Raw genomic sequence first — 12,384 nt, forward strand, 5'->3', positions numbered from 1 at the left:
CTATCTGTGTTGGTTGTTAACTCAGCAGGTTGTTCCGAGCCCCAGCAGGCTGTTCAAGCCCCAGCAGCTCTAGGCTTACTACCGTTCAGTTTAGCAATGAAAAATAAAGAGCAACTATTTCCCATTGATCAAATTCCATTGTGTTCTTGCTCGTTATTCTGGCTTTGTACCTATTCCTATCCCTGTAGCACCCAATGGCATTCTGACTGAACACCCTTGCAATGCTCTTCTCACCCTGGAGCGACTTTTGGGATTATTGACCCAAACCCTATGACCTTGGGGTTGGAGAGCGGTGATCCCAGATGCTGAAATCAGGGTAATAACAAAAAGAAGAAATGAATCCCCTATCCCCCCAAAGGGTCAAGAAATGAAGACATATACATTTTGTAATAATAAAGGTTTTAATATGTAATGAGTGCTAATAGAATATGCCTGTAGTAATAAGGATAAACACACAATAGAAATAACTTTAAAAAATAAAGTCCCAAATATAGTTAGGATAGAAAACGGAGTAATTATACAACTCTTACATGAAGCCACACACAAAATGGGTGACTACGAGAAGCATTTGCTTTGAAATCAGAAATCAGTCATCCCTGTCATATATCAAGGTGAGGCATTATAGCACTATCCTTAGGTGCTATATTTAGTGGGGACATATGACCGGTATTAAGATTTAGAACAAATTTATTGTTGTTGCTTTGTTTTTCTTTTCCCACCTGGCATTCCTGATTCAACCTGCCACACTAAGCAAATCATTACTTGTTAAAGCTGTGAAACATATTTTTATAAAGGGAAATGAATGGGTTTGGCACCATTTGAAAAATTGATTTCATCATTTATTTACTTAATAACTATTTTGGTCTCTTACTCCTTGTCAGGAACTATTCTCGGGGTTGGGGAAGCTGGGATGAGTGAGACAGCCTGATTCCCTGAGATCTTGGGGCCTAGCTACAGGACAAAACATGTGGCCTAGACGGAAGCCTGTTCCGTTTGCCTGATGGACGGTTTCTAAGGTTCATCCATGTTCAGAAATGTGGACCTACAGAAATAACAAGGATTACATAAAGGCCACCGCATGAGAAATTACAGGTCAGAAAACACAGGCCACTGAGATGGATTACGTTGTACCTTATGGATAAACACTCCCTTTTTCTGACCTTTAAATAAACAAAGCATGCAAAACATTTAAGAACTTTTCTTAAATTTACTATCCAAATTGTGTAATGATAAATGACATTACTATTGTGACCAGGGGGTACTGACCTCTGGATATATATATAGAAACACAACTTGAGTTTCAAATGTTTCCACTGGTAAAACTTCTCACGGGAAACTCTTACCACAGTTGAAGATACAGATGATACGCTAAGCATACCTAGAACTATAGTTAAATACAATAAATTAACTTACAAGATTCACATTATACAATCTAAAGTTATAAAATACACTAACAAATTAACTTATAAGGTTCACATTATACAATCTACAGTTATAAAATACACTAACAATTATAACCTATGAATAATTTTAACTCCTTAGTAGCATAAGACTAAAAGAGAGGCAATAAAGTTTATCAGGCGAGATGAAAACATGTTGCTGCTGTCGTGGCTCCTGGAAGTAGACTGAATGGTAGGAGCGTCACACAGCAGGGGAAACACTTGTTTCCGGGGTACGTAAGCAGGAGTGGGAATCTCTAGGTTGGTGTTGATACGTTGTTGTTAGCAGTGGAAATTAGTGTTGGGCCAGGGAAGTCCCTCGGCAGATGGACTCTTGGGGAGCCGCCTCCTCCTCAGTTTCCAGAATGGTGGGAAGCACGGGCTGCCCTCTTCTCAGGAGGCCTCTTCCCCTGGCACTCCTTCGTAGCGGCCGGCTTTGGACAGGAGGGGAGTGTGGAGGACCAGAGCTTGGGGAGGCTGCTCCGCTGTCCCATGCGAGGCTTGAATGAGAAGAAGCTACTGAGCTGCTTCCACCTGGGCAAGGAGCCCCCAGACAAGCTCCGTCTTGATCTCTGGTGCCACCGGCTGCCTCGGGATGGGGTTGGCCAGGCTGCAGATTCTCGGGCATTTTGCCACTGGTCGACACGGGGCGTGCCTTGCATGCGCTTATCATCTCGGCCTGATGCCCTTCCTTCCTTGGGGATCTGTTGGTCGTCTTGTTTCCTGGACGTGTTTTGCGGACTCCATCAAACGCTCCATTTGCAGCATCAGAGGTGCAGTGGTAACTTTCAGATCGTTTCTGTTCTTCCTCCAGTAATTTTTGCATCACATACGCCGTTTCCTTTCTCGCTTCGTAGAGGTTTCTCTCAGCGATCCGAGCTCGTATCCCCATGTCATGTGCTTTCCTCTCCTGGGACCTGAGGAGGCTTTGGTGATACCATGTGACTCTTTTGAGTTCTTCTGAAAGAATTTCTTCTTGAACTGAATAAAATTTCAGGTCTTCACATGTGTTGCTGTTATTTTTATTTGCTTTGGCAAAGTCCTCCTCTATCTTTATGGGGTAAATTCTCCCCGAATTGAACCTTGGAAAAAAATCTGTTCCCTTTACTCGATGATGTTTAGGCTGGACTTGATTTTTCTGCTCTGGCTTCTGCCTCTGCCTTTCCAATTGGCTGATTTCTGCCTGGAGCAAGGCCTTTTCGGTTTGGGATCTTTCCATGCGATCTTTAAATGCACTGATCATTTTAGTTTTTTCTTGCAATGCCATGTACATTTGTTTTCTTTTTTCCTTTAGGGTTTGTACATGAGTGTGTAAATCCATCCTGTTAACCAACAGTCCTTTAGGTTTGTCATCTACGAGAGCTCCGTTGCCTGATGTCCTCCGTATATTCAGTTCCACGGTCCCAGGACCCATGTCACCTTCCTGGAGAGCAGGGGTCGAATTGCTCATCTTTGATGGTGGCTCACCTACAGGCTCGACATGACCCACTGTATTTTCAAAACCTGACTCCATAGGTAGACTAGAGGCTTCTGAGAGAATTTTCTCGTTAGTGAATTTGCCCAGTCTTCCTTTCCATTTTTCAGATTCCAGGGAAAAGAGGTTTTTGCTTCTTCCAAGCCTGGCATTTCCCTCCAAAGCTTCCGCGGCTGCTGTGTGAGGCTGTCCTGTACCCTCCTGAGGGATTCTGAAGGATGATTCAGTTGGTGCTACCTGATGTTGGGTTTGCTTTGTTGAGTCTTCTAGAGGAGGAGTCGTGCTTGCCATGCCATCCATCGTCTGAACATCCTGCAAACGTTTAGACGTCTCTCCTTTCCATAATATTCTAGAGAAATCTCCCTTCAGTCCAAGGAAAGAGTTGTAGCTTTCCACATCTTTGTCGGTCTTCACATTTGCGATTTCAGATACTTCGTTTACGACCTTGTCTTCTGTTATGGTTGCTGTAAGGTCTCGAAATACTCTTTCAATGTGGTGAAATGTATCAACAATTTGCTGTCTTTCTTCTAGAAGAGCAGAAATGTCAGCGTTCAGTTTTTTGTCTGTCTTTCCGTCCTCAGAAAAAGATTTAATAATAAACACCCCTACTGTGAACGTGCCGGCCACCAACGCCCACAGCATTCCCTGGGGTTCTAGGCTGGGTAGAAAGTCCTCTGGCAGTGCTGCCCATACTAGGCACAAGGCCTCCAGGACCAGGATTGTACAGAGCATCACCACTCTCTGCCGCCTCTGTGCGGCTCCTGAAGCCTTTGCTCAGTGGCTTCAGGTGAGCAAGAGCCTGTAACCACAACCCAAGATAGAACACCACGGCCGGCAACCCAACCGACTTCAGTGGGGGTGGGGGAGGGGCAGGAAAAAATGGTGCCTCCACCTTTCCCCACACCTGAGCCCACCAAGTCCGTGAGCACATCACAGGATTGAGGGGATATGCACTAGACTAGAGGATAGAAGAGATGGTCTAAGGGTCTCCCCATGCTCGATGCTTCCTGCTCCCCAAGAACTAAGGTGATCCATGTCTTCCCGCACCTGTAGCCCTCTGGGCTGCTTGTTTCATGGGGGAGGATTTACAGACCCTCGTGCTTCTCACTGATCCTCTTTATCTTAAATTAACTTTCATTCTATGGCCTTGGAGAACTCATCCAGCCCATGGTGATCAGAATAGTCTTTGTCTCTCAGTGCCCTCCTTGGTTTCTGTCTGACTGGCCTTGAGTGTGTTTGATGAGTATAAGAGAGTTTATGATGTGCCCTGCATAGGGTTTCAACTCTCTTCACTAATTTCACCTTTAAAAATTAAGAGAGAGGGGGTGTGAGTGTTGTTCTGTGGTGGAATTCTCACCTGCCATGCAGGAGACCCAAGTTCGATATCCTGCCCATGCACTCCCCTCCCAAAAAACAAAACAAACCAACAGAAGAAACAAACAAAAAATTCAACAAATGGTGCTGTGATAACAGGACTCTTTAGCAACTGTATGATTTTTTAAAAGTTTTTATTTGAAATTATTTCTATCCTCCAGATATTATTGCAAAGATTATGCAAAGATAATACAGACCTCATACATTAAACTCCAGTATACTACCACACCCCAGTACCCAGATCCACAAACTTTAATGTTTTGCCATCTTGGCCGTATCGTTATATCAGCCATCCATGCATCTATCTGTCTGTCTGTCTATCTATCTATCTATCTATCTATCTCAATCTTACCTCTCATCTAATTTTCTAAGTAAGCTTTCCAATACCACTGGATCATCTCTCTGTTCTCCACACAGAAGTAAGAGTAATCTTTTCAACATATGGAAATAGCCTTATATTTATCATTTTTGCCCAATGTGGCATGTTCTACCACTTTACCCTCATCTCACTTCACTCTGTAATTCTTAGTTCTAGCCACGTTGGTCATTTTCTTAGTTCATTTATGGTATAATCCTTCTTGCTTCATGACGTTATCATATGTTGAGTAGGATAGGCTTCCCCACTTCCCCCACCACCCTCAACACGTTTTTCTAGCTAATGCTACGGGTCCTTTTGGTCTCATCTTACATAACCCTAAATCCTAGGACGTTTTCCCTGAACTCCATGGAAGTGGTTAGGAATTTTATGATATACAGCAGTAACATCATAGCTTTTCCTTTACAGCAATTTGCCTAGTTGTGGTTATTTACTTATTTCTTTTTATTTAATTATGTAATGTAGGTGCTAGAATGACAGAGACTATCTTTTGTGTTTGTTACTGTATCCTTAGATTCTAAGGCTTGATTGGCCTATAATGGTTCCTCAATGAGTCCTTTTGATAACTGAATAAACCTGGCCTTTATAACGCATTATATGGATTATTGGAATAGTCTGTTAACTGAGCTGTCTAGACTTTAATCTTCTCACGTTATATGAAAAAATTCAAACTCCTTTGCCTAGCACAGGAGTTTCCTCTGTGACATGATACCAGTGCTTTTCCCTCATTAATTTTTCCGCATCTCTTGTTTATGTTCCAGGTATATTAGAAAACATGTAGCACTTCACCCACGGCACCCTTTCCTTTATTTTATTGATTATTCTCTTACTATGACCCCCTAACTGAGAATTATAGAAGTTGTCCACAGAAGTCACTGGGTCTTTTTCATCTCTTTCCCAGTGCCTGTTAAAGTATCTGGAAATAACTTGTTGAACTGAAATGAACTCCACATTTAACCACAGAAACTTCTTGATTTAATACATTGAATTAGATCTAATTTCAAGCATTTGCAGTTTTTCATTGAATCTTAAATTACTATTATTTCCTATCTCCCATGAAAGCACAGCAAGACAATTGTGATAACCTATGATTCTTTGAATGAATGTAGAAAATGTTTCCATTTAAGCGTTTATGCAGATAAATGCCCTGGCAATATTAATATTAAATCTGCATTCATCGTAGGCTTAGTCATAAATCCTATTAGTCAAACTAGGTTATTGAAAATCAGAGAAAGAGAAAAATAATAGACATTTAAAACAAATCTTAATAGAGTCACAAATAATCTATTCCAAATAGTTCTGGTAGTGGTTCTACACCAGCCTCCTCCCTTCCAGTTCTCAGACTAGCCAGGTAAACATGAAGTGCTTGTGCTTCTTCATTTTATGTAGGAGTTTGGCTGTAGGGTAGCCACAGCTGCCCAGGGAGATGGAGAAAGATAGAACTGTCAGCCCAGATGTCCTTCAGATCCTACAGGTGTGTTTCTTTTCTTTCTTTTATACCTTTTCTTTCCTTCCTTCCTCCCCCCTCCCTCTCTTTCTTTCTCTCTCTTTCTTCTAACCCCTCCACCTCCTTCCCTCCCTCCCTCCCTCCCTCCATCCCTTCCTTCTTTTCTTCCTCCCTTCTTCCTTTTTTCCTAACTATTTTACATTTATCAACTCATTTATCTCCCTAAAAAGTAAGTATTGCAGTTTTCATTCCCATTTTATAGATAAAGAAATTGAGGCCTAGAGCGATAACCTATCAGAGCCCACGGAGGCATAAATGGCATAAGCAGGATTTGAACTCAGTGCTGTACGGCTCAGGATGAGCTATAATTATTGTGCTATCTACCTTTCTAAGACAATGGAGCTCCTTCTAGCATCCCTTTGCGTTACTGTAACTCCCCCTATCCAGTGTGTGCGTCCTTAAAGGAGGGTTGCAATATTCAAGTTGTTTGGAGTGCTCTCCTCTAGACATAAGAGAAGAAACCACAGGTTTGCCTAAAATCTTAACAGTTTATCATTTGGTCTTCTTGAAGGTTTGCACTCTGACTGCGGAGTCAGCTATATTCTTAACACACACTAGAGCACACTTTGAATTTACACGGCCATCAAACCGCCAGCTGGATTGAACAGACCCTGCAGTCTTCTGAATGTGGCTGTCTTTGCAAAATGTGGCGGTGTGATGGTCCACTGAGGCGGGAAACGTCCGAGTCATTAAGTGCCGAGAAGTGAGCATCCCCACGTCCCAATCGGTTGGATCATTCACTCAACCTGTCTCTACAAGCCTGTTTATTATGGTTTACAGAAATTTCATGGTGCATCTTAGGAAGTTTTCAAAATTGTTTTCTGCAGTTCACAAGTTTTCAGGTTTCTACAATTTAACAACGGAGTTATTCCTACAATAATTTGGGGAAACTTTGGTATATCATCCTATGACTCTATAGTATGGAATTTTATATCAGTTTCAATTGCCTTCTTATTAATGTGTATCCAAGACAATCTATGATCACCAGATTTATATGCCCAGTTTTCAACTTGACACTTTTTCTCAGATTGTCCCAAAGATTCCTTAAAACCCACACATACCTAGAACTGAACATCAGGATTTTGTCTACTATACTAGATGCTCTTTGTTATCTTTGAACTTAGTACATCAACCCAATTGTCTAGCCCCCAAAACCTAGGAATCATTCCCGATGTCCCTTTACCACTCAATAGTTCCAATCCTGTGTCTTATTAATTTTAAATGCTAACCACATCTCAGATATGTCTGGGTCCCTCTTTCTTACCACCAATCATTATCTGTTGTTTGGATGTTCAGGAAGATGTGCCTAATTCATCTCATACCATTCAATCTCCCCTCCCTTACCCCTCTTGCAGAAATCATCAGAATAACCTTTGTAAAACTCAGTTATTATCTCATTTTCTCAAGGTTTAAAGCCCTTCAGTGATAGCCTTGGCAAATCTGTTGAATGCAATCAACAAGACTCTATACTTCACTGCTACACAGCTCTCAGTCCCATTCTGTCACTAATAATTCTTCTCCATCTCTAGATGCTTTGGATTTCGTTCACAGATTTTGAATCAACAGTTTAATTCCCGGTGCTCTAGCATATTGACATAAAAATACTATTAGTGTTCAAAGATATTTGTGTTGACAGCAATGTTCTAATCACAGCACTAGAAACAAATATCTAGCAATGAGGAATGTTGAATAAATTAGGATACAACCACATCATGTAATATTATATAGGCATCATGTTTAATGAATTCCATCTCCATCAGTTTATGTGAAACACATTTTATGTGTTTGAGATAAACACAGTTTACATGTAATGGGACTTAGAATGTGAAGTGAATACAAACATACGTAATGTGATCCCATTTTTATAAAGCACTTATTTTTTAAAAAATCTATTTATTAATTAAAAAATTAAGAAACCAAATAAAACATCAATGTATATAATCAGTAATTCACAATATCATCACTTAGTTGCATATTCATCATTTCTTAGAACATTTGCATTAATTCAGAAAAAGAAATAAAAAGACAATAGAAAAATAAATAAAATGAACACAGGAAAAAAAAAAAGATTATACCTACCATATCCCTTACTCCTCACTTTCATTGATCACTAGCATTTCAAACTAAATTTATTTTAGCATTTGTTCCACCTATTATTTATTTTTATTCCATATGTTCTACTCCTTTTTTGACAAGGTAGATAAAAGGAGTATCAGACACAAGGTTTTCACAATCACACAGTCACATTGTGACAGCTGTATCATTATTCAATCATCCTTGAGAAACATGGCTACTGGAACACAGCTCTACTTTTTCAGGCAGTTCCCTCCAGAGCCATTGCATCTTGAATAACAAGGTGATATCTACTTGCTGCATAAGAATAACCTCCAGGATAACCTTTCGACTCTGTTTGGAATCTCTCAGCCATTGACACTTTCCATTTTTTCCCTATAATTTCTGTTTCCTGTCGGATTTCAGATGTTCCATCCTCCAGTTCACTAATCCTATCCTCTGTCTCTTGAAATCTACCATTGTAGGTTTCCATTGCTTTTTTTCATCTCTTCTACTGTGCCTTTCATTCCCATAAGTTCTGTGATTTGTTTTTTCAAACTTTCCATTTCTTCTTTTTGTTCATTCCTTGCCTTCTTCATATCCTCCCTCAATTAATTGATTTGGTTTTTATGAGGTTTTCCATGTCTGCTCGCACATTCTCAATTAGTTGTTTCAGCTCTTGTATCTCATTTGAACTATTGGTTTGTTCCTTTGACTGGGCCATATCTTCAATTTTCCTGGTGTGATTTGTTATTTTTTGCTAGTGTCTAGACATTTAATTACCTTAATTAGTTTATTCTGGAGATTGCTTTCACTTCTCTTACCTAAGGTTTTCTTGCTGGATGAATTTGTTGTCTATCTGTTCTTTGACATTCAGTTCAGCTTTTTCTGGACCTCTAGCTTGGGTTTTGTTTAACAGAGGAGAATTTTTCAGTTCTTGTTTTCTTGTTTCTTGCCCTGCTTGTAAAGTGCCTTTCCCCACACACACTTAGGAGGTTCTACTTAGATATTATAGACCCCAGCCGGATTTTCCCAGACCAAACTGGCCTCCTATCAGGAGGAAAGAGTCACCTGCGTCGGTTTTCCCCAAGGGTGAGACCCACCAGGTTGAAAGACTTTCCTGTGAAGTCTCTGAACTCTGTTTTTCTTATCCTGCCCTGTGTGTGGCACTTGTCTGACTGCAGGTCCCACCAGCATAAGATGATGTGGTACCTTTAAGTTTGGCAGACTCTCCCTGCTGGGGGCGTGGTGGAGACAGAGGAGAGGTTGCAGGCTGGTTTTAATGGCTTCAAGTTGCCAAGCCCTGGGGTCTAAATTCCTTGAGGGAGGGATTCCACCTGAGTTGGGCTTCCCCCCTCCCCTGGGGAAGGCACAGGCGGGAGACAGCCCGTTTCTCCCTATGCCTGGGGCAGGTGCAGCCTGAGAATTCCTGCTGATGAATCCAGAGGCAGCCAAGCCCCCACAGAAACACAGCCACAAAAACCTCCATTTCCTCCCCTTTCCTCTTTTTCCATTAGCCCAATGAGCAACCTCCACCTTGACCAGGTTTACATGAGCTGGGGGCCTATTTTTAGTAGTCAGAATTTGTTAATTAATGCCACAATTGGTATTTGGTTGGGCTCAGCCCCTGCTGCTGGTAAAGTCTCTTTCCTTTCCCCACTGGGAAGCACCTGTGGGGGAGGGGCGCCGGCCGCCACGGCTTGGGGAACTCACGGTTCTGGGGGGCTCGCAGCCGGTCCAGCTGTCCAGACTGGGGTACGCTGTGTGTCTGGTCACTGACGTGGCCTCAGGAGCTGTTCTGTACTGCTTCTGGTTATTTAGTAGTTGTTCTGGAGGACAAACTAAAACACACACATTGCTAAGCTGCCATCTTGGCCACACCCCTCTACCGTATATTTTTAACACCCTGAGATATTGACATTCCTTTGTTCTTCCTCATGCGAAAACATTTTTCAATTTGTACACTTAATCACTATCCTTGTACACTCTAGGCATTCCTAGATTATACCATCTCAGTCTTTATTGTCTATCTTTCCTTCTGGTTTCATTTGTGTCCCCAGGCCTCTGCCTCTATCATTCTCACATTCAGCTTCTTTCAGCTTACTAACGTTATAGTATTACAGTTAGGTAGTATTGTGCTATCCATTTCTGAGTTTTTACCACCAGTCCTTTTGCAGAACCTGTATCCCTTCAGCTCCAATTACCCAATATTTACCCTATGTGTATCTCCAGATGGTCTCTGTTCTTAACTGAAATTCTCCAAGTTCATTCACTAATGTCAGTTCATATCAGTGAGACCATACAGTATTTGTCCTTTTGTTTCTGGCTAATCTCACTCAGCATAACATCCTCAAGGTTCGTCCACATTGTTACATGCTTCATGACTTTATTCTGTCTTACAGCTGCATAATATTCCATCATATGTATATACCACAGTTTGTTTAGCCCCTCCTCTGTTGATGGATATTTGGGCTGTTTCCATCACTTGGCAATTGTAAATAATGCTGCTATAAACATTGGTGTGCAGATGCCTGTTTGTGTCCTTGCCCTTATGTCCTCTGAGTAGATACCTAGCAAAAGTATTGCCAAATCATATGGCAGTTCTATACTTAGCTTCCTGAGGAACCACCAAACTGCCTTCCACAGCAGTTGTACCATTTTACATTCCCACCAACAGTGGATAAGTGTGCCTCTTTCTCCACATCCTTTCCAGCACTTGTCATTCTCTGTTTTATTGATAATGGCCACTTTGGTGGGTGTGAGATGATATCTCATTGTGGTTTTGACTTGCATTTCCCTGCAAGTCAAAGTGAAGTTGAACATTTTTACATGTGCCTTTTAGCCATTTGTATTTCCTCTTCTGAGAAGTATCTGTTCATGTCTTTTGCCTATTTTATAATTGCGTTGTGTGTCTTTTTGTTGTAGAACTGAAAAATCTCTTTATATATTCTGAAAAGTAAACCCTTATCTGATAGATTTTCACTTCCAAATATTTTCTCCCATTGTGTAGGCTGTCTTTTTACTTTCTTGACAAAGTTCTTTGATGCACAAAAGCATTTAATTTTGAGGAGTCCCCATTTATGTATTTCTTCAATGCTTGTGCTTTGGGTGTAAGGTCTAGGAAACCGCCTCCTATTACAAAGTTTATATTTCCCTACATTTTCTTCTGAAAGTATTAGGTATAATGTTTAGGTCTTTGATCCAATTTGAGTGAATTTGGTAAGTTAATATGGTTGGAATGTTTGTGTTTCTTTATTGCTATGTTTAAAAAAACTTTAAAAAGTAATAAAAAATATAGACTGCACAATAGGAACTCGTTTGCAGTATGCAAAATTATTTCTGTAGAACCTGCTCTTTGAAAACCGATGGGCCTCTGTCAAAATTTTATTTCTGATTTTGTGATGTTTGTTTTAAAAAAAATAGATACCTTCTGAGAACTGAAGTCTTATCCTTGATAAACAACTGTCTTCATAAAACACCGTTTTCATTTTGTTTCGTTTTTGCCTTGAAAGGGACATATTCATCTCAGGTAAGAGAGTTGTGAAACCCAAAATTTCCCTAAGGCCTGAAACATTCCTCTAAGTCTGTACTTTCTTGAATCTTCCATGCACAAAAAACAAGTGGTTTAGGCTCCCTGAGTTAAAGAGGAAATTGGGTAAATGAGAGGGAGGGGTAAGGGGTAGGGTATGTATGAGTTTTTTCTTTTTTCTTTTTATTTCTCTTTCTGAATTGATGTAAATGTTCTAAGAAATGATTATGGTGATGAATATACGACTATGTGATGATATTGTGAGTCACTGATTATATACCAAGAATGGAATGCTCATATGTTAAGAATGTTCATGTTCGTATGTTGTTATGTTTAAAAAATAATAATAAGTAAAAGATTAAAAGAAAAAACAAACAAAGAAGATTGCGAGTAAAGGCTTGTCCGTGCTGTAAGGCAGGAGGCATGCTTAGCCACACGTCTGCTCTAACAGCACCAGGGCCCACAGCCTACCCTGATTATGGAGGCACGTGATTTATTCTGGCTCGTTAAATATGCTCAGAAGTTAAACTTATTTTCTCTGGCAAGAAATAAACTAGTCAGCAGCAGAGCCCAGCTGCTGATGAGAAATAAATCCATATCTCAGTGACACATTTTTTTTCAATCTACTAAATT

Source organism: Tamandua tetradactyla, chromosome 2, assembly GCF_023851605.1.
Source record: "Tamandua tetradactyla isolate mTamTet1 chromosome 2, mTamTet1.pri, whole genome shotgun sequence".
NCBI classification, from domain to species: Eukaryota; Metazoa; Chordata; class Mammalia; order Pilosa; family Myrmecophagidae; genus Tamandua; species Tamandua tetradactyla.